Source organism: Ornithorhynchus anatinus, chromosome 14, assembly GCF_004115215.2.
Source record: "Ornithorhynchus anatinus isolate Pmale09 chromosome 14, mOrnAna1.pri.v4, whole genome shotgun sequence".
Lineage (NCBI taxonomy): Eukaryota > Metazoa > Chordata > Mammalia > Monotremata > Ornithorhynchidae > Ornithorhynchus > Ornithorhynchus anatinus.
The window spans coordinates 27,999,014-28,019,125 of record NC_041741.1 but is presented as its reverse complement, the minus strand read 5'-3'; the positions used below and the strand labels follow the sequence as shown (position 1 = coordinate 28,019,125).

The following is a 20,112-nucleotide window of genomic DNA, read 5'->3' as shown; positions in this document are numbered from 1 at the left end:
TCTAAACTTTGGCCACTGGCCTGCTGAGTAACCCTAGAAAGTCACTCAAATTCCCTGTGTATCTGTTATTTCATCTGTAAAACGGAGAAAGAATAACCGTCCTTCCTCCTCAGGCTGTGAGCTCCACCTGGAAGAGGACCTTGCTTGATCTGATTGCACTGTATCTACCCCAGTGCTTGGAACATTAAAAGGGTTTAACAAATGGCATGATTATTATCAAGACTTCTTATTAAGTGGTCAAAGCTGCAAAATGGGCATAAAATACCCGTTCTCCCTCCCCCTTAGGCTGTGGCTCAGTGGAAAGAGCCCGGGCTTGGGAGTCAGGGATCACGGGTTCGACTCCCGGATCTGCCACTTGTCAGCGGTGTGACTGTGGGCAAGTCACTTAACTTCTCTGGGCCTCAGTTACCTCATCTGTAAAATGGGGATTAACCGTGAGCCTCATGTGGGACAACCTGATTTCCCTGTATCTACCCCAGTGCTTAGAACAGTGCTCTGCACATAGTAAGCGCTTAGCAAATACCAACATTATTATTATTATTACTACCCCAGCACTTAGAACAGTGCCCTGCACATAGTAAGCCCTTAACAAATACCAACATTATTCATTACTATTATTGAACAAGATGTGGACAGGCCTGTGTCTATGACTGCTCTGTATCTACCTGGGATACAACGGCACATTTAACAAAAGTCATTATTATTACTGTCGTTATTATTCATTCATTCAATAGTATTTATTGAGCGCTTACTAGCAGTGATAATAAAAATGACAATAATACTAAGTGGCCACAGCAGCCAAGTTAATGATGGCAGGGTGGAGAATGGGGAAGGCTGCATAAACTGTTTTCCTGCTTTTATTTCTCCTTGTGCTGCTATTTCACACTGCACTCCCAGCTGCTAGTTCTGTGACATCAACAACAGGCACTTTCCCCAGTCTGTGAGGTAAGTCATTGCTTCATGCTTCTGTTTTAATGTTTAGAAAATGTAGGCGCTCTTGAGAGAGAAGATGATCAGTTTCTGTTAAACCTCAAGGCAACATGCTGTTTTCCTTGCCAGGGAAAATGACCTGATATAAACTACTTCAATATCCATCAGGGAATGGATCCAGAGACTTAGGAACCTATTCAAAAAGATGAATAGGTTACTTTAAAACACAATAAATACACACTATACGGATAACACTCAGATTCTTGATCTAAGTCTTTGACCCCGCAAAGTGGCAAGACCCATGATCAAAGGAGTGTCTGATGAAATTATCATCTCGCAAATGATTTTGCAAAACGATTTATCAAAAGGTCTTGCTTCCCCATGCAATAATCTGTTTTTCTTCATTTAACATATCTTTTTTTATGGGATGAATTTTACATGCATAACTGAGAGTTGTCTCAACATTATTAGTGCTATGGGTGCGCTGGCAAATTTAATTCAATTATGGGGTTTCCATGCCTTGACAGATTTCTTTTTTAGAAATAAGTACAATAAGTATAAGATTCTGTACAACCTTCAGGATGACGAGCTGTGGGCTGTCAGTTTTGACACAGGAGAGGCATCTCATGGGATCACTGTTGAGAAGCAGTGTGGACTAGTGGATAGAGCACAGGCCTAGGAATCAGAAGATCATGGGTTCTAATCCCAGCTCTGCCACGCATCTGCTGTGTGACCTTGGGTATGTCACTTAACTTCTCTGTGCCTCAGTTCCCTCATCTGTAAAACGGGGATTAAGATTGTGAGCCATATATGGGACAGGGACTGTGTCCAACCCAATTATCTTGTACTTACCCCAATGCTTAGAACAGTGCCTGACACCTAGAGAGCAATTAACAAATTCCATAATTATTATTATTATTATCATTCCCCAAAAGTAATGATTCAGGGAAAACGAGCAGTGAGAGACACATTTTTCATCATTAGTAAGGATATTAATCAATAAATGGTATTTACTGAGCAACTACTGTGGGCTGAGAACCATTCAGAGCACTTGGGAGAGTATAAGAGGAGTGAAATATATGTTTCCTGTGCCTTGAAGAGCTTACAGTCTAATGGGAGAAAAAAGCAGACATAATGGTTTACAGATAGTGGCAGCAGGAGAAAAGCACCATTACAATCTAGGCTTACAAAAAAGAAGAGTTTTGTCACTAGAACAGGCTGAGTTGACACTTGGGATACTGCATGTTAACGAGAACTCGAGAAACACTTCTATGGTGATTGAAGAGCAGGTTCATGTGAAAACATTCAGAAACGATTACAATTTTTTGAGTGGGAAAAGACAGAGGCTAATAGCACACATGAAGTCCACAAAATCATAGGATGTGTGGCCAGTATTGGCCCTTGGCATATTATTATCATTATTGTTATTATGATGATGGTATTTGTTAAGCATTTAATATGTGTCAATCATCATTCTAAGTAAGCTCTGGAGTCTGCACAAGCTAATCAGTTGGACACAGTCCCTCTCCCATATGGGGCTCACAGCTTAAGTAGGAGAGAGAAGATATTGAATCCCTATTTTACGGATGAGAAAACCAAGGCACAGAGATGTTAAGTGGCTTCCCCAAAGTCACACATCAGGGAAGTGATGGAGCCAGGATCAGAACCCAGGTCCTCTGATTCCCTGCCCCTATGCCACCTTGCTCCTTGAATTTTAAATTACCACAACAAGGAAGGCAGGGATGAGACCCTGTGGAAAGAGTATGGACACTGAATAAGGACACCCTTTTTTTTGAGACCTCACTCAACTGCTAGTCTGCTGTGTGACCCTGAGCAAGTCAAAACCATTCCAGGCCTCAGCTTCCTCATCTATAAATTGTGGATAAAATGGATCGTGAGCCCCACCCATGTGACACGGACCATGTCTGATGTCATATCCCATGTTAAAGCCCTTAATAAATTATCTTAAAAAAAATCAAACATATTAATTGTTCCAGTCAGGCTTGAAGTGTATCATAGGGTAGAGAAAAATAATCACTTTTCCCTTGAATAAATATCTTTTGGTTATATAGGCCCATTCTGGTAACCATACATGGTTTTTTTTCCTTTTTCTATGTCCCTCCTAAGACCTTTACTCCCTTATCTACTAAAAATTTGTTGTCTGTCAAGAACATCCACATGAACCAATATGGATAATTAGTTATGGTTCAGCAACAGGCAATTTGGATTTGGATCAAACATTTCAGTGTGATCTTAATCCAAATGATTTTTATGCATGTTTTTCAGAAATAGCATGGCTTTTAAAATGGGGAAAAAAGCTTAAGCAGCAAATCTAATAAATCCAACCTTAAGCCACATATAAATCAAGTCTCCCTCTCACTCAAGTCCTGGTAGGCTACACATTATAATGGAAGCAATAAGCCCCTAAAGCCCAATTTAATATTTAACTGTGAATGGGAAAATCTCATTACCTGGTGAGTCCTTCCTAAATATACATCGCATATACGTATATACAGATTCTATATTTCTGGTATTTAACATAAGCCAAGAGGTACTAAATGGAGTCATGTTTCTAGTTAAATAAGTGGAGGAAACAGCCAGGATTTTACTGTGAAACGAATGAGTATTTGTAATCCATTTTTATACTGTTTTTATTAAGTTTTTAGTGCTTTCAGACACATGGAAAACACTGTGGGTGGAAATAAGGACAACAAATCAAAATGGGTTTTTAATTTACTTTCGGTCCCACACCATAACCTACTAAACTGTCCGCCTATAAACCATTGCACTTTTTACTGGGAAACACTGAAGGCCAACAATTTCAGCCTATTGATTTGTCCACTTAACTTCAACCTTTTCTCAGTAGCGTAACCCAATTTAAATCGCCATTTGGCATTTTATTTCTTGCTGTTGAACGTCACACATGCTGTCACCATTTTAATTTCTACATCGGGACTCCACCCAGTCTGATACCAGAAAATCAATACGGTGGCATTGAATAACAGGGTCGTTTTCTGGATGTTACCAGGCTATCTAGGCCAAAAGACTAGGATTCGGCAGTGGTATTAACTGTTTCCTTTTCAGATTCCTTGACCTGCTTTCTCACCAAATTCCAATGGCACCAGAAATTAGGGTGGTGTCACAGGAGGATGAAATCTAGGAAAGTCCTCTTGATACACAGCTTGGCCACGTTCATTATAATAATAATAATGTTGGTATTTGTTAAGCGTTTACTATGTGCAAAGCACTGTTCTAAGCGCTGGGGTAGATGCAGGGTAATCAGGTTGTCCCACGGGAGGCTCACGGTCTTAATCCTCATTTGACAGATGAGGTAACTGAGGTACAGAGAAGTGAAGTGACTTACGCAAGGTCATCTTGCAGATAAGTAGCAGAGTGGGGATAAGAATCCAGGTCCTCTCTCAGGCCGGTGCTCTTTCCATTAGGTCTCGCTGCTTCTTGTTTGGCATAGAGGCCGTTCACCAACTTGTCCCGTCTGGCACCAGTGCTCTCTCCACCCCCTACTCCAACTCACTCACTTGATTCGTCTCAAATTAACGTTCCAACTGCATCTCCATCATGAGTGTCCCATCTCTGACCACTCATTCACACTATTCTACTGGCTTGGAATTCCCTTCCTCCGAAAATCCAACAAATCACAGTACTTCCCACAATTCAAAACCCTCCTGAAATCCCACTTCCTGCACCAATCCTACCGTGATTATTATTAATAATGATGATAAAGGTATTTAAGCGGTTCTTATGTGCCAAGCCCTGTTCTAAGCACTGAGGTGGATACAAGGTAATCAGGTTGTCCCACATGGTGCTCACGGTCTTTAATCCCTATTTTACAGATGAGGTAACTGAGGCACAGAGACTGTCCAAAGTCACAGAGTTGACAAGGGGTGGAGCTGGGATTAGAACTCATGATCTCTTAGTCCCAAGGCCGTGCTTTTTCCACTAAGCCAGGCTGCTTCCCTAATTAACATCCTCCTCCTCCAAATGCATAAACCCATGAGTTTACTACTATTATAGTGTGGGGGATTTGCAAGATGGGGCATGGAAATTCAACAATCTTAAAGTTTGAAAGGGCTAATCAGGAATCAAACAGCAACCAAAGGATGATAGCGGTGAGGGTTTTTGTTTTTTTTTTTTTTTTTGCAAGGGGCAGAGAGTGTTTTCGAGTTGTTTAAATTTGGAAAAAAATGAAGCGTAACAGAACCAAAATTATATGAAGCAGTTTATTAGGTGGCAGACCATTACGGTGCCTTTTCTACAATTATAATCTGCTAATTGAGTTATCCTGGAATATTGAACCCAGCGAGGGGCTTTTCTCTCATCACTGATGTCCTGCTTTTTGTAGAGCACTATATTTAGTGCTTCAGATCCCACGAGAGATTTACAAGACACAATCCCTGCCCTTCAGGGGTTTATAATTTAATGAATTCCTGGGAATCTTTTTTTTTATGGCATTTATCTGCTTTCTTATATACCAAGCACCGTACTAAACACTGGGAAAAATACAAGATAATTAGGTCAGACACGGTCCCTGTCTCACATAGGATTTCAGTTTAAATATAAGGGAGAGCAGACATGTAATCGCTAATGAAGAGATGGGGAAACTGAGTCACAGAGGATCTTAGTGACTTGTCTAAGGTGACGCAGCAGACCAGTGACGGAGCTGGGATTAGACCCAGGTCTTCTGACTCCTCCTACTACCCATCGTGCTTCTCATCCTGCATTTGATGTTAAATTCCACTAATTCTGTTTATTCATATTGAAGTGTCCGCTTATGTTCATCTTCAATTAAGGAAACCTTCAACAGAAAGCAACTGTTTCGCTACATCGTCTGTTACTGCATTGTCTTCTGCCATCTTTTTATGAAGAGCAGGTGATGGAGTGTGGCAAGCTACCAAAGACTTAATTATTTCACTTCAAATACTGTGTAAGCAGCAATATTATTAAGTGTAATTTATCCGTTTCAAGCTTGTTTGACAGTTACGGCAATTTCAAGTACCGAATACAGAGACAGAGATACTTAGGAACACATATTACATCAGAATCAGTGACAAAAAATATTAAACTGAGGATCTATGCTATTTCACTTGATGGCAGTAGTTACCATCGGACTAACGGAGCATAGAGGAACCATCTGGACCCTGCAGCGATTTAGAGACAAACTCAAAGAGCAAGGACATGTCAACCTTTCTGCCTCCACATAATCACCGCCTTCTGCATATTATGACAGGGTTGTCGGTCCTCTCTTTGGGTGCTGGCGACCAGCTATTTAAGGGAACAACTCTTGAGCTCCAAAAGCGGATCCATATCTTAAAAGAAAAGAAAAGGCAAGCACAATCCACATCATTTCCACAGCCTCATGTTACACTGAAGAATTTCAAGCACCAAAGGATCAAATGTAGCTGGGGGGGAAATTACCGCTTTTTAGGTTCCTGATCTTTGAATGATACTAAAGCATGACTAAAGACAGCTTGATGCTGTTATTCATAAGCATACTATCTGGATTTAAGTTTGAAAGGTATCTCATTCTAGTGGTAATTCTCGCTTAGGTTTCCTTTTAATTTATGTGCTCTCCAGGAAGCATATATTAAGGGAGATCAAAACTCAGCATACCGTTTTTAGAAACTAAATTCAGAAGTTAAATGCCAGCAACAAAGAGATGTTGACAGCATTACTTGAGGGTTGGAGCTAATAATGATAACGGTAGTATTTGTTAAGCGCTTACTACGTGCCAGGCACTGTACTAGGCGCCAGGGTGGATACAAACAGAGTTGGACACAGATCCTGTCCTATGTGGGGCTCACAATCTCAATCCCCATTTTGCAGATGAAGTAGCTGAGGGCACAGAAAGGTGAAGTGATTTGCCCAAGGTCACATAGCAGACAAGTGATGGAGTCAGGATTAGAACCCACGACCTTCCGCCTCCCGGGCCTGTGTTCTATCCACTACGCCACGCTGCTTCCCTGAGTAAGAGCTCTGGCTGGACGTTCACCATAGGTCCTCAGTAAACACCGCTGAACAGCATCCTCAGTAGTACAACTGAGATCCCAGCCAAACAAGGTGATTTCTCCAGACAGCCGGTCACAGGAACTGAGGCGACAGACATCGTCCGACTGGCTTCGTTACGTTGTAATGGAGGGTTCATTTCTATGTCATTTCTACTAACGATGCTGCAAAGTGAACTGAATAAAGTCCGGAAGGATGAAATACTTAACTCTAAACATTAAGATCCCACGCTAAAGGACTCCAAAGTGTACTTGTGGCTGACTATATGGCTGTGAAACCCGGAACCTATTGCTAAAGGCACGTTAAGCGTTCAGCGATCTGATCAGCGTTCCAAACAGCAAGACAGAATACCAACGCCAGGGCTGTTCAAACACAGATGAACAACAATTCATTCATTCATTCATTCATTCAATAGTATTTATTGAGCGCTTACTATGTGCAGAGCACTGTACTAAGCGCTTGGAATGGACAAATCGGTAACAGAGAGAGACAGTCCCCGCCCTCTGACGGGCTTACAGTCGATGAGGTGATGTGTGTGGCCTAGTAGAAAGAGCAAGGGCCTGGAGGTCAGAAGACCTGGGTTTAAATCCCGGCTCTACTACTTGTTTGCTCTTTGATCCTGGGCAAACCACGTAATTTCTCTGTGCCTCACTTCCCTCATTTGTAAAATGGGGATTCAATACCTGATCTCCCTCCTACTTCAACTTGGAGCTCCATGTAGGACCCCAGCATTTTAGTACGGTGCTTTATAATAGGGTGGCATAGTGGATAGAGCACAGGCCTGGGATTCCGAAAGTCATGGGTTCTAAACCTGGCTCTGCCATTCATCTGCTGTGTGACCTCGGGCAAGTCAATTCACCTCTGCGCCTCAGTTACCTCCTCTGTAAAATGGAGATTGAGATTGTGAACCCCACATGGGACAGGGACTACGTCCAACCCCATTTGCTTGAATCCACCCCACTGTGCTTAGTACAGTGCCAGGCTCATAGTAAGCGCTTAACAAATACCATTAATAATATTATTACATAGTAAGTACTTAAATATACCACATATATTATGATTATATTAATAAGATGTCCTTAAGTGTGCTTGGGTACTCAGTAAATAAAACCGTTAATGATGATATGATGCTAATGATGATGAGTACAGTGGAATGTCCAAGCAGCTGTTATACAGTGAGTTGAAATGAGTCATGTACCCCAAGGAGGGCAAAACAAAGGCTTTAATGACAAAGACAACCAGAGGGTCAAAGACATATTCGAGCAAATGGGAGGCAAAAACAGCAGATGGACCCCTTGGCAGGTGGAGACTGGCAGACTGGTTGTTCTCCTTGAGAAACCAAGAGGAAGAAGAAGTTAAGAGCTAGATTAGAAAGCAGTGACATGCTCCAAATGGGCAAAGGGTAGTGTGACAAGGGGCTACTGTTAAATTTACTCAGAGAATAACAGAATGCAGCATGATCATTCGATCTCTGAAGGCAATCTCTGCTTAAAGGTGCATTCAATCTTTTGGGCTCCACCCACTGCTGGAAAGCTTTAAATTCCCTTCAGTGCAGGCTAGGTAGGATGGACTGTAGGGAAGGGAGCAGAGACTGAAAATCCCATGGTACGAAGAGGATGGTTTACCTTTAGCTTTGGTACGTTTCTGTTCTGTTCTTTCCACCTGCACTACTGATTAAATCCCCTTCTGGTCATTATCTAGTTTAGATCTCTGGTTTAGCTATCAAAGCCAGACCTTCACGGAACTCTCCACTAGGTCCTGGCTGGTGCTTTGAATCACCCGTGTTTGCCTGCTTTACATTTATGGTATTTGTTTAGTGCTTACTAGGTGGGTGGTGGGGCAGGTACAAGATAATCAGGTTGGTTACTGTCTAAATCCCAAGTTTACAGATGAGGTAACTGGGGCACAGAGAAGTTAAGTGATTTTCCCAAGGGCACAGAGCAAACAAGTGGCAGAGCAGGGATTAGAACCCAAATCCTCTGAGTCCCAGGACCGTGTTCTTTCCACTAGGCCACACTACTTCTAAATAGAGGAAGGTTAATTATGGTCCTAGTTTGGGGTTACAAATCAATCTTATTTTTGGAGTGCTTACTGTGGGAAGTACAATGTACTAAGCATTTATAAAGCTAAGATGCCACAATTCCATTCTCATGACAAAAGAGCTATGGAGCGCAATGCTCACGTACAGAGATACGACCTCATCGTTATCTTTGAATTCATACATTGAGCAAATGAAGGACTATTTTCTTTCAGGCTGGAGTTCATGTCACAGAGATTCTAAAATTACATAAATCCACATATTACATGTAGCGAATATGGATTAGAAAACTGAATGATAACAAAAAAAACTTTAGAACTTTCCCTTCTCCTCCCCTCACATGAGCCAAGATAGATGACTTTCTTTCAAGAGAAAGAGACCACTCACCTGAAAACTTGATTCAGTGAATAATCAATTTCACTGACCAGAAGTCTTCCATCTGCTTCTAATCAGTTTCTTTAAATAGTATGAAAGAAGTAAGAAGGATTGCAGACTTTTTATATATACATATTTTGGATTCTTAGGTCCGTAGTTCCTAAAAAGAGGGTAGGGGTCTTTTAAAAAGATAAGGAAGCTTCACCCTTTCCATCACATCACTAGAACCATGTTTAGAAAAACGAAAAATGATAGGCGCTTCCCCAAAGCAATAGAGGGCACGTAGAAGAAAATGACTTAGTCAAAAGGATTTTTGCTAATGAGTATAGATGTGCTCTGCACACAGTAAGCACTCAACAAATACCACTGATCGTTTGATTTTAGAAAACTAGAATAAACAGATTCAGGCTGAAACATACCCTCCCCCTCCCCTCAGCACTGTGCTCATTTGTATAGCTTTTTATTACCCTATCTATTTTGTTAATGAGGTGTACCTCCCCTTGATTCTATTTATTACGATTAAGTTGTCTTGTTTTTGTCCGTCTCCCCCGATCAGACTGTAAGCCCGGCAGTGGGCAGGGATTGTCTCTATCCGTTGCCGAATTGTACATTCCAAGCGCTTAGTACAGTGCTCTGCACATAGGAAGCGCTTAATAAATACTATTGAATAAACAGAACTGGTTTAGCCCATTTGAACAATAGGCCACGAAGGCATACACAGCGGACATGGTGACAAGGTAATTAGTGTATAAATTAAAGAGTGTATAAATTCTAGAAGCAATAGAAGTGGAAGTGGGAAGGAAGTGGAATTTCACGACCATTATTTAGGGAGTTGTTTTGTTAGGTGATTTCAATCAATCAGTGGTGATTATTAAGCACTTACTGTGTGCAGAGCACTGTACTAAATGCTTGGGAGCATACAGCAGTGTTGGTAGACATGTTCCCTGCCCCCAAGGAACTTTTTAAAGACACTCAAACTTCATTATAAAACGCAGGCCTACCAAAAACTTTTACACCGATCTGTAATAAATTCAACTTAAAAAATTATCAGTAAATGTTGACAGACCTTTGGCTACTTTTGATCTTTAGGCCTAACAGAAGCATTATCAGAATAGCAAAATTAGATCCAAGTGCTGAGGTTGTTCTGATCCATAATCTAAAATTCAACAGTGAGTCTGCCGTGAGATAATCCAAACACATTTATCTGAAAATCCAAATATACTTGATGGGTGTTCATCAATGCCCTTTAGGTTCAACACGGCTACAAAAGCACTGTGATCTCTACATTTCTTACAGTGAGGTGAGTGGACCATTGGCAGATACAAGCAGGGTATTCGAAAGGATATAGCGACAATCAATCTATGGTACGTATTGACCGCTTACTGTGTGCAAAGCACTGTACTGAGCACTTGAGAGAATACAGTAAAATAGAGTTGGTAGATATGTTCCCTGCCCAGGAAGGACCTTACAGTCTAGATAGGCAGTCGGACATTAAAATAAATTATGGATTTAGACATGAGCAATTTGACAAAACTGTTGATTTTTCATGGTCTCAGACAAGCAAACAGATTAATTCTGCAGCGAAGCAATCTGAAATAGGAGCATTCCTTTAGCCAGAATGCTCTGTATACAGCACTAAGATCTCAGTAAATGCGACCGATTGAATTAGAAAAGAGGCAGGCAATAAACAGGCCCAGACTCTGCTAATGGTATCAAAGAACAGGATACAAGTCTATTCGCTGTGGGAATGATTATAAGTCTTATCTATCTTTCTAAGCCCTCACACGCATTTACATATTTACGGCATTAGCTGTGTAACCTTCAGATTTGAAGGAAGTTTTGAGCATAACCTCATCAGGAAAAAAAATTGGCAAATATAAAGCTGCTTTTGGGTCAAAAAAAGATCTTCACTTAGTTAATTAAATCACACGATTTATTTCTTTGCTACAACCTAATTAGGGACAAGTAATACGTAATACAAGGACAGGATGGATTTAATTCAGCATAGCATTACCATAGTTATACCCTCTTTATTATTAATTTAAAAAAAATTCCATTAAGCACTTCTATGCCCCCAGAATTGTGCTAAGCACTAGGGTAGTCCCACACAATCGGTTCAGACAAAATCCCTGTGCTACAAAGAATGCACTCAGTAAATACCACACTGGACTCACAGTCTAAGTGGGAAGAAAAACAGCTATCTCATCCCCGGTTTAAAGATGAGGAAACTGAGGAACAGATAAGTTCACTGACTTGCTCAAAGACTTGGATCAGGGAAACAGCGTGGCTCAATGGAAAGAGCCTGGGCTTTGGAGAAAGGGATCACGGGTTCGACTCCCGGATCTGCCACTTGTCAGCTGTGTGACTGTGGGCAAGTCACTTCACTTCTCTGTGCTTCAGTTACCTCATCTGTAAAATGGGGATTAACTGTGAGCCTCACGTGGGACAACCCGATTACCCTGTATCTACCCCAGCGCTTAGAACAGTGTTCTGCACATAGTAAGCGCTTAACAAATACCAACATTATTAAGTGTCAGAGCTAGAATTAGAACCCAGATCCCCCGACTCCAAGTCCTGTAAACTTTCCACTAGGCTATGCTGCTATTTCTTAACAGGTCAGCTAGTGATGGCAGTATTTGTCACAGACACCATAGCTCCTTTGTCTAAAAAGCTCCCTGCACAATTTACTTTTAAGAAAAGGAGCTTGCCAAGGTAATATGACAACAAAATAAACTACAATGACAGCAAAATGAAGAGAGCTTTCTTTTTGAAAAAAATTACTGAACTTTTACAACCCGATTTACAACCAAAATTCTCCTTGAGCTAATATAAGAATAGTTTCCTTGAGACGTTTTCCTTAACGGCAACTGAATTAGAACAAGACGGATAAAGGAAAAGGCCATTTTCATAACAAAATATTTAATGGATATAAACTTATTTGTTCAAATAACCACTCACCCTCTTCCAGCTTCAGGCAAATCAAGATTGATGCCAAATGAACCATACACAACACTGACCTCACAGTGCACCTCCTTGAGGCATAGGCATAATAAAAATTGGGAGGATGGATTTTTTTCGTATTTATTTGCAAGGCTGGTTAAAATAAATACATTTGGCAGTGCTCTTTTCATTTCCTTAAATTTAAAGCAATTTAAGAAATCTAATAAATATAAACATCCAAGACTCAACCAAGGGACAACAGTTATTTATTAACTGGGCCTGATATAATCATTCTTCCTCATCAACTATGTATATATATATATATATATATATATATATATATATATATATATATAAGTACCTCCTGTGTGTGGACATTTGTGGGGCACATACAAGAAGCATTAAGTTGCAATTATTCACCTCAAGACTTAGACGGAACAAAATGTAATTGGAAATTAAAGCTGTAATTAAAGGAATAGAAATGGTAAACTCACAGAGATAGACTGCAAATAAGTGCATTTGGTTCTGCCACAGTTTCTGGCCTGTTGATATGGGTTTTGGCTAGAACACAGTTAGGGAATTCTATCAATCAATGGGATTTATTGAGCGCTTATTATGTGTAGGGCACTGTACGAAGTGTAGCGGAGAGTATAATCCAACAGAATCGGCAGACCTGTTCTCAGAAGGAGGTTACACAAGGGAAGACACATCAAAATAAATTAGGTTGGGGGTGGGGTGAATAACAAGTGCTTAAAGGTACAGATCCAAGTGAGTAGATGATAAGCACTAGACTTGAAGCTCATTTTGGGCAGGGAACTTTTCTACCCATTGTACTGTACTCTTCCAAATACCTAGTGCTGCATTATGCACACAATAGCACTCAAAGACCACTGTTCGATTAATAACGAAGGAGGAGGGAATAGGGAAGATGAGGTCTTAAGAAGAATCCCTGGAGGAGATGTGATTTTAGAGGAGCCAAGGGTACAGGCTGGGTTGTAGTAAGAAATCAGTGGCGTAAGGTAGACTGGGGTGAGTTGATTGAATATTTTTAAGCCAATGGTAAGGAGTTTCTTTTAGATGTGGAGGTGGATGGAGAACAACTGGAGGTTCTTTAGGAGTGGGGAGATGTGGATTGATTTTTTTTTAGAAACGAGATCGGGTCAGTGAACTATGGACTAGAGTGGGAAGAGACGGGAAATGGGGAGGTCAGCAAGGAGGTTGATGCAGAACGGTAGTCAAGACGGGATATGAGTCGTTCTTGGATCAGCATGACATGTTTGGATGGAGAGGAAAGGGAGGATTCTAGAGATGCTGCGAAGGTAGAACCGACAGGATTTTCCTAACAGTTTGAAATGTGTGGGGTGAATGAGAGAGGAGAGTCGAGGATCATGCCGTTACAGGCTTGTGAGACAGGGAGGATGGTGGTGATGTCTTCAGGGAAGGAAAAGATAGGGAGAGGGCAAGGTTTGGGTGGGAAGAAGAGGAGTGCCATTTTGGATATGTTAGGTCTGAGGTGTTGGCTGAACATCCAAGTACAGATTGTCCTGCAGGGAGAAGGGCATGTGAGCCTGCAGAGAAGGAGAGAGGTCAGGGCTGGAGGTGTAGATTTGGAAATCATCTGCCTAGAGATGATAGTTGAAGCCATGGGAGCCATTGAGCTCTCCAAGGGAGTGGGTGTAGATGGAGAATAGAAGGGGAAATAGGGAACGTTCTTCGGACAACTGTCTCCTGTAGGAATAATGCGCGGTACCATAGAAGAAATGGCTAATGTTCACAGGGTTGCACTGAGTATTTCAATGCATTTTCCCTTAACGTGAGGTGTCACAAGACCCCAACCCTCATAAGGGCATAGGAGAGCTAAACTGATTGAGGGGTTAATATGCCTGAGTTTCAATATTTTAGCCAGCTTCAAATAAAATGAACTGGAATAGTTAGCTAACTATATAAACATCACATAATGCAACTTAAAAATAAATAAGTTAATTTATCCAGACTCCATGGGGGCAGGGTCATTTGGGATATGCAGATATTCTAGATGATTCCAATTTTCTACTAGTTATAGTAATGATATTTAATATGTTTTTTTTTTTTAATTAAACACCTATTGTGGTCGGAGCACTATCAGGCTACAGAGCGTACAACAAAGTAAATAAAGACAATCCTTGTACTTAAGAAACTTACTCTGTATAATAATAATAATATCGGTATTTGCTAAGCACTTACTATGAGCAGAGCACTGTTCTAAGCGCTGGGGTAGATACAGGGTAATCGGGTGGTCCCACGTGAGGCTCACAGTTAATCCCCATTTTACAGATGAGGGAACTGAAGCACGGAGAAGTGAAGTGACTTGCCCACAGTCACACAGCTGACAAGTGGCAGAGCTGGGATATGCACACAAGCACAAACGTATATACATATAATTAATAGAAAGATAAATTTTTGTATCTATTGGTTTCTATTATTAGTGGTAGATAAAGGAACGCCAAAAGTACAGTGAGACGTTTTGATTTTTTTCTCAATGATTTGTTTAGGTCAATATTGCAGCCAAAAGCAAATATAAACCGTCAGGAAGCAGCATGGCCTAGTAAAAAGAATACGGGCCTGGGAGTCAGCAGACCTAGGTTCTAACCCTGGTTCTGAAAATTGTCTGCTGTATGACCCTGGGCAAGTCATTTAACTCTCTTGTGCCTCAGTTACCTTATCTGTAAATTGGAGATTAAGACTGTGAGCCCATGTGGGACACAGACTATGTCCAAGTTGATTGTCTTGTGTCTATATCAGGGCTTAGTACAGTGCCTGGCCCAAAGTAAGGGCTTAACAAATGTCATTAGACAAAAAAGAAAAGTACTGCGGAGAGTTGTCATGAAACTGTCAAGATAAACCTGGGCAAAACACTGGTAACTTAGCTTGGAACAACCCACCAAACATATACGCCTGGAGGGAGACAAAAAATAAAGAAAGGAGACACAAAAAGAGTGTGTGCGTGAGTGAATTCCCACCCATGCTTTAAACTGAAACAGCTGACCACAAACTTTGTGCGTATCTGTGGGTGTGGTTACAAAGACAGATGGAGAACCCTCTGTGCTGAACATGAATAAAATTTTTCCTTGCCTGAGCTTCTCTCTTACTATCATATACTTCGTGAAGCTCTGCCCCAGGTAAACCACTCTCTCCCCTAATTGATTCTCATCAGAGTAATTTGCAACATCACAGTTGTTTCCCAACTATACTATGTACACCATTTATTGGCGTACTTTGTTCCTTAGAATATTTATTCTGTCCTCCATTTACGTAGTAACCTTTTTCAGCTCCCGTAGAAGTGGCCTAGGTTCTTGGATGCCATTCATTCCGCTTAAACGGATGCCAAGTTTGGCTCCAACAGATGCCGATGACCATGTCCTGATTTGTATTCCGAGAGCTCTTTTTGGTGAGTGATCGTTGTCATCTGAAGACGGACATATCCTGAAGGAGATGAAGCCAAAACCGCTCAACTAGTTGGAGAGGCAGATAGTGGGAAATTCAGGCCTTCAGTTGAATATGCCTTCAGTTCAGCATGAAGCCTGACACCACCGCGTCTTCCCACTAGCAGAATTCTAACAAGATCCTCAAATGTGTTTACCTACCACTTCGTTTGTCAATATGTTGCTGGACTGGCACCTGCCGACTTCTTATTAGTACTGCCAAAGAATATTTTTGGATTTACGAATTTAAGTTTCCTTGCCCAAGCTGATTCATCACCTTGCTCTTCTTTAGCGTTATCGGTCCAAACGCTGTGCTGATTCTACATGTCTCCTCTTGTTTGAAGCATCTGAATGGCTGCCTGGGGACTTCCACTGAAGTTCACGACTTGCTGAGTTGGAACAGTTTCCTGGTCAGGAGAGAATCACATTCTGATCCCCGGTGAACAGGTCATTTGCAAATTTCCCAAGGAAGAAGAGATTGAATAAGATACGTCACCTTGTTTTCCTCCATTGGAAACAGAAAAAAGGTTGGATTCGTGACTTAACCGTGATATAACAAGACCAACTTTTATGGGTTACCGTAGAACTCCGATGAAATCCTCGGGACACCCAAAGTAGCTCAGTAGGTGCTAGAGAGCCCATCCAGAAGTGCAACTTGAAGATATGGAACAAATCTTCCGTTTAGAGAAGCAGCATGACTTAGTGCATAGAGGACGGGCCTGGGAGTCAGAAAGACCGGGGTCCTCATCCTGGTTCTACCACATGTCTGTTGTGTGACCTTGGACAAGGCACATAACTTCTCCAGGCCTCAGTTACCTCATGTGGAAAATGGGGATTAAGAGTGTGAACTCCATGTGGGACAGGGACTGTGTCCAACCTGATTAACCTATCTACCCCACCACTTAGCGCAGTGCTTTGCACATAGTAAACACTTAACAAGTATCATAATAATTATTACTGTTATTTTACTACAACAAGGCAAAGTGTTACATATTGTGATATCTATTAGATTCTTAAGGTGGAAAATATTCGTCCAAATAAAGTTGGCACATTTCTAAACCACACCCCTAAAAAACAACATGCCAAAGTGCATGTGCCTGGAAGTCAAGTGGCCTATAATCTAATCCTGGCTCTGCCACTTTTCTGTTGTATGACTTTGGGCAGTCAGTTTCTCTATGCCTCAGTTTCCTCACCTGTAAAATTAATAGATATTAATACCTATTCTCCTTTCTTCTTAGACTGTAAATCCTATGTGGGGCAAGAATGCTGTCTAATCAAATTATGTTGTACCTACCTGTGCTTAGTACAGTGCTTGGAATTTAAATTCCACAATTATAATAATTTGCAAATGCATTTTATGGACCTCATTCAGATCAATCATTTGTACTTACTGAGCACTTACTATCTGCAGAGATGAAGAAACATGCTGATTATCAGTTATTTTACTCCACCTATAAATTCTCTCTGCATGATTTTATAAAAGAAGAACAAATAAGATATACATTAGGGTCTCCAATATTGAGAAAGTTTTTCCTATGTGAAATTTTCACCCAGCACACCTCTCCTTAAATAAAATGAGCAGGACCGACTAGAAGTAATCTCATCACAATACCTACATTTCAGTTGCCCCAAACCATATGGAAGCTATAGTCCTGGAAAGGAAGAAAAATGGGGATCCATGAAATTTCCTCAGGATTGCGAATGGAAAGAAACGGAATAGGTCACTGAGTAGTGTGAAGTGATTTTGCAAAAAGAAAATGCCATGGAAAAAGATGTGAACTTTAGTCCATCCCACGTACATCACTCGTCAACACAGCTGTGCCGAGGTTATGGCACGAGAGAATTTGTTCCACTTAAAGGGGGACAGATCTAAGGCACCTTTACCCCTCAAAGGGGGCGGGGTGTAGGGTGTGCAGGTCCCTACTGTGTCAACCATTCGTTTAGAAGATTGGCAGTCCAAGATGGAAAGCCCATACAGAGGATCCCCTTTGGCTATCAGCGAGCAGGCACTCCAATCGCCATTACTGATGCCCTAACGAGGCAGCAAAGGTAAGAAGCAGAGCCGCTGGGGGTGTTAGGACAGGCACAGACCTGTCAACACACCTTCAGTTAGCCACGGATCACACCCTTTCAGCTAATTGACACACATTAAAGTACTGTGTCAGGTTCCCTACTTAAGAGGGATATGAAAACTTGGAGTGCGTTCTAAGGAGACAATGGGAGAAATGGAAAAGAAGGACTTTTTGTTTAGGGAAAAACTGAAGGAAATGGATTTATTGTACCTAAAAATGAAAATTGAAGGGTGACCAAAATATTCTTCAAATCTGTGGAAGGTTACTTAACGTGACTAAAAAGCATCTCTTTGAGCAAAAGGATTTAGGCTTAAACTTTATCTTGAGAAATCTAGAATTTCCTGACAGAAAAGACTGTAAACACTGGAAAACATTTCTAAAAGAAGTTGTGAAATTTCCTTACCTGGGAATTTGTGTACAACTCAGTGTACAACTATTTACAACTATTTGTTTATTTTACAACTAATTGTTGAATTAGTATATATTGTAATATATTGTAATAGCCGACTAGGATGACTTCTTTTAGGGTTCATTTCCGAAGGATGGAAATCAGTCAATCAATCGTATTTATTGAGTGCTTACTGTGTGCACAGAGTTACACTAAGTGCTAGGGAGAGTGCAGTGTGACAGAGTTGGTAGATATGTTACCTTGCCAATGAAAGGATGGAAAGATCTCCCAAAGCCTTTGCACATTTAGAAGCCCATTAAGTCACAAGCTTTTTGGAATCAGGGGCCCATAGGTTTCCAAACTACCCAGTGCAGTGTTCTGTGCGCAGTCAATGCTCAAAAAATCCTGCTGATGATGAGTCTTAATTTAAAGATAAAATCGACAGCTTGCCGGTTATTCAATAAAATCTCCATCTTCGTATTCACTGTCCAGTCCAGTTCTTGGCACATAGTAAGCGCTTAAAATACCATTATTATTTTCACAAGTATCTTAGTGACTTCCAATTGCTCACTTCCTTTCATTCATTCATCCATTCATTCAATAGTATTTATTGAGCACTTACTATGCGCAGAGCACTGTACTGAGCGCTTGGAATGTACAATTCGTGTCTCTCCACCTCTTCTTTTTCATACACTTCTCCCCTATTTCTATGACATTTCACTCTTCTGGTTTTCATCCACTTTGATAAAATACATTAATATTGAATTTAGCATTTTTTGCTCTATCATCCTCCAGAGGCCTTATGGTGTAAACTGTTCCTCAGCATCCGGCCTCTTCTCCTCCTCTGTGATAGCTTTACACGGTTGTCACAACAGATGATGGATGAAGTCACAGAGATTGCTGCACCTTACCCTCCTTGCACGTCACATCTGCAAAGCTGTCAAGACTGTGGGCAGTGATTGAATCCATAAATTCTGAACACCATGACTTATAAATATCTCAGACTCTGATTTCTTTTATTGTCCTGTTCCATTGTCATGCTAATGGATAAGAATAGGGCAAAAGGATTGGGCCCATTGGGAGTATGACCGGTTCAGGTCAGAAAGCACGAGACAAAATCAAGCTTTTATATTTGATGATGATGATAATTATAGTATTTGTTCAGTGTTTACTACAACCAAGCACTGTAGTAAGTGTCTGGGTAGATTCCAGAAACCTAGGTTGAACACAGTCCCTGCCCAACATGGGGCTCACAGTCTGACGGAGAACGGGAATTGACTCCCCATTTTACAGACGATGGAAGTGAGGCACAGGGAAGTTAAGCGACTTGCTCAAGGTCACTCAACAAAGAAGTGACAGAGCTGGGATTAGAACCCAGATTCTCTGACTGATGGAGCCTTGCTCTTTCCACCTCGCTAACTAGGCTATGCTGCTTCCCAAGGAAACCAGTTTTTAACCAGGATGTAGATACCCCTTAAGGAGGAGTGGGGGGAGATGAACTTCATAGCATTGTAGGGGGTAAGGCTAATGAGGCGGCAGCCGAAGTAACTCTTTATCACTGCTTAGTTGCTTATTGTAGGCCTCCATGACGTGGTTCTGGTGGCCAGAGCCAGAGGCGGAGGGATGGCAGTTAGGACAGTTGAATGGAGATATTGCTTCCGCTTCGGCCGTTAACTCCTACTGCCCTGAAAGAAGCCATTTCAAAACCATAACTCTCCGGGGCCTGGGGACCAGTAAGAACTGTGAATTCTGAGGAGCCATCAGAAGCAATTTCTCCTCTCACCTGCCCCAGTAATTGCTTGCATAGAGAGTATTTCTCTGAGCGTTTGAGGGGAAGGGTGCCTGCAGAATTGGGAAAGTGGGATCGGAGGAGGGGCAGGAGGGGGT

General features: G+C 41.3%; 1 protein-coding gene and 1 long non-coding RNA gene across 2 annotated transcripts in view; both read right to left on the bottom strand.

The window, feature by feature from the left end:
* The window catches only part of TMTC2 (transmembrane O-mannosyltransferase targeting cadherins 2), a 342,425-nt gene that overhangs the window by 197,042 nt on the left and 125,271 nt on the right, over positions 1–20,112 (bottom strand). The window lies entirely within an intron of this gene.
* Positions 8,156–9,736, bottom strand: LOC120638803. Its single transcript, XR_005660758.1, has 2 exons — positions 9,377–9,736; positions 8,156–8,280 (listed from the first exon to the last, which is right to left on the bottom strand). It is a non-coding gene; the product is annotated as an uncharacterized LOC120638803 (long non-coding RNA).